Source organism: Phascolarctos cinereus, unplaced genomic scaffold (genome assembly GCF_003287225.1).
Source record: "Phascolarctos cinereus isolate Bilbo 61053 unplaced genomic scaffold, phaCin_HiC Scaffold_4;HRSCAF=312, whole genome shotgun sequence".
Classification (NCBI taxonomy): Eukaryota; Metazoa; Chordata; class Mammalia; order Diprotodontia; family Phascolarctidae; genus Phascolarctos; species Phascolarctos cinereus.
In genome coordinates this window covers 264,870,002-264,873,541 of record NW_027555847.1, presented here as the reverse complement: position 1 = coordinate 264,873,541, position 3,540 = coordinate 264,870,002, and positions in this window count along the sequence as shown.

Here is a 3,540-nt window from a genome sequence, read left to right as displayed (position 1 = left end):
GAGTTCCAATTTTCACCTCATCTCACCCCTCCCCCCACCCCAAGATGGCATGTATTCTGAATACCCCTTCTCCTAGTCTGCCCTCTCTTCTATCTCCCCCCCCTTCTGTTATCCCCTTCCCCTTCTTTTTTGCTGTAGGGCAGAATAGACTTCTGTACCCCATTTCCTGTATTTCTTATTTCCCAGTTGCATTTGAAAACATTTTTTTTAAACTTTGGGTTCCAAATTTTCTCCCTTCCTCGCTCCCCACCCACCCTCACTGAAAAGGCAAGCAACTCAACATAGGTTATACATGTGCAGTTATGCAAAACACTTCCTTAGTAGACATGTTGTGAAAACTAACTCTATTTCCCTTAATCCTATCCTGCCCCCCAATTTATTCTATTCTTTCTTTTGACCCTGTCCCTCCTCAGAAGTATTTGCTTCTGATTACCCCCTTTCCCAGTCAGCCCTTCTCTCTATCATCCCCTTGCTCTCTTGTCTCCTTCTCCCCCTAAGACAGATTTCCATACCCGATTGAATGTGTATGTTATTCCCTCTTTAAGCCAAATCCTGTGAGAATAGCATTCACTCATTCCCTCTCATCTTCCCCCATTTCCCCTCCACTGTAAGAGCCTTTTCTGTTTTTTTTTTTGGGGGGAGATAATGAAATGGCAAGATTTGGCAATTGGTTACATATGTGGGGTGAAGGCGAGTGAGGAGCCAAGGATAAACTTGGAAGTTGCAAAACTGAGTGACCAGAAGAATGGTGGTGTCCATGATGGAAGCAGGAAAGTTCAGAAGAGGCAGGTTTTGCCCTCAGCTCAACTGGAGAGCTTGGGCAGCACTATTCTCTTTAGATGCTTCCTCTTCTTCCCCATTGGCACTATTTGTGCTTGTATGTTTCTTTTCTTAGTCCTTCCTACTCATCTTGGGCTGACCTTCCTTTATACTCTAATCTGTTGTCATTGCTTCATGCCTTACAAAAGACTAACCTCCCCCCCGCCAAAAAAAAACAACCAGCAATAACTGAGAAAAGAAGACCTTTTCTTACAATGTCACCAGGACAAGGACAGAATTTTATTTTACATTTTTGTAATTTAAAAAATGTTCTTTAAAAATTGTTTTAAATTTATCTATGAAGTGCATAGATAGCCCTTGTTCTGGTTCCTGTGAAAGTTACAAGCAATTATAATTCACATTTCTTGCCTTCAAGGACGTCAGTAATCAAAAAACATTTATTAAGCACCACACTTCAAGAGTTAACATATGATAGCAATACTAGGAGAGTTATATGGTCATATGGGATTAAATATCAAATGAATACAGTCCTATTGCTTCACAATGGCTCAAGTTTATTTTCATTGTTGTCAGTCTAGTGTACTACCTTATGCTTGGAGCAAAGCAGTATCTCCATCCAATCTATCATATGCACTGCCACTTGTCTAGTTTTCGTATAGCATGTCCTTCATGTTATTTTTTTGTTCAAAACCTTGCAGTGGCTTTCATTGCATTCAGGATAAAGTCCCATACACATCTTAACTCAAAAGCATCATATGCATTGCCCTGAAGTCAGTTTTCATAAAACTCATCTTGCAGCAAATTGCTTTCTCATTCCAAAACTTTTTAGTGGTTCTCAAGTTGCCTATAGGATTAAGTTGATACTTTTTAGCTTGATATCCAAGGTTGTCTACAATCTAACTTCTATTTATACACTTCTCTTCCATTATTCCCTTACATGAACCATTTGCTCCAGACAAATTTATTATTTCCTGAACCATTCTTCCAGTTTCATTTATGTTATACCCTTGCCCAGAATGTCTTCACTTCTGTTTGAATCCTACCATTCCGTTAATGCAGGTCAAACTTAGATTCTCCATGAAATCTCTAATCACCCCAGTTAGGGGTGATTGTTTGGCTTTAAACTCATTACAGGTCATCAGTACCACTCATGCATGATATTTATTATGTACCCTTTTGAGCTGTAGGTATTTGTGTCCTCATTTAGAATAAAAGATCCTGGAGACCAGGGGCTATAACTTAACACTTTGAAGCTAATGCTTAACAGAAGGCCTTGTAGATGATAAACACAAGTTATATTAAATCAATGAGTAAATTGATAATAAGGGATTTCAAAGTAGGGAGGTAAAACTTCATGGAGGAGATGGGATGGAATGATTTCCTGAGACAGCTGTAAGGAACCTTAGTGATCATCTAGTAGTTTCTTCATTTTTGCAATTAATGAACCTTAAGCATAATGAGATTAAATAACCTCTGTGGTTGTATAGCCTTTGTCTAGGATTCCTAACCTAGCCCAAATGCAGGTTTTGCTGTACCATCTGATAGATGAGATTTGGGTAATTAGGGGGCTATTTCAACAGGTATGAAAAAAGAATTAGAGATGAAAGAAAACCAAGATGGCATGGCTGCCAAGAGAATAAAGAATTTAAGGTAAGGGGTGTTTTTTTTTAAGTGTCAAATACTGTATTGAGGTTAAGGTGAATATTGAGAAAAAAATCTTTTGAATGACTAAGGACATTAGTACCTTCAAGATGACAATTGGTAAGAGCTGGAAGGAGCCTGAGAGATGATCTCCAATCTCCCATTTTATAGAGAAGAAACTTGAGGACCAGAGGGGTGATTTGGCTTTTTGTCCAAGGTGTAGGGGTTTACTAGCAGAATTAGGAGTCAGATCCAGACTTCTGACTCAGAATCTTTGCTCTTTGCATTATGATTAATTTTGGTAAAATGTCTTGGTGTGGGAAGCCATATGGCAAACGATGAGAGATAAAGAATTAGAAACCATTCATGCAGGCCACTAGTTCATGCAGTACATAAAGGTCTATTTTTATGTTAGGGTGGTGGGTCTACTTTGGTCAGATATTTTCAGAAATCTATGGATAAAGAAGTTAAATCTGTACTGCTTTACCTTTATAAATGAGGATGTGGAAGCTGCCATAAAAATAAATCAATGACTACAAAAGCTTAGTGACTGACATAAATTCATACTAAAACTCAGAGATGTGAAGTTACTGTGGTCTCTAATGTATGTGTCCAGAAAAAAAGGTAACCAAGATTGTGAAAGCTCTGAAGTTCATTGGATGTGAAGACTGAAGAAAGTAGGGTTATTTAGCCTAAAGGAGGGATTTGGGGGGGAGGACATGGCAGTTCCCCCAATTATGTGAAAGGGCATCACTCAGAAGATGAATGAAATTGGTTCTGCTTTGCTTCAGAGGATATTTAGCTAGGAGCAATAGGTGGAAATTTCAAAGACACAAATTTGACCTTGATGTGAGGAAAAACTCAGTGCTCTCTAAAAGTCGAAGCAGTTGTCTTGGACGATAGGGAACAATGCTATGATCACAACCCTGATAAAGGGCACGCACACATAAGTGGAGATTTTCAAGGTAAAACTGGATGACTACATATTGGGTGTGTTGAAGTGGGATTTCTTTTTCAGGTATTTAACAAGATGGACTCTTTTAACCATGGGATTCTGTCATAAGAGGTAAGCAAATATTCATATTTAGTTAGATAGAGACATATTAAGTAACTCAATGG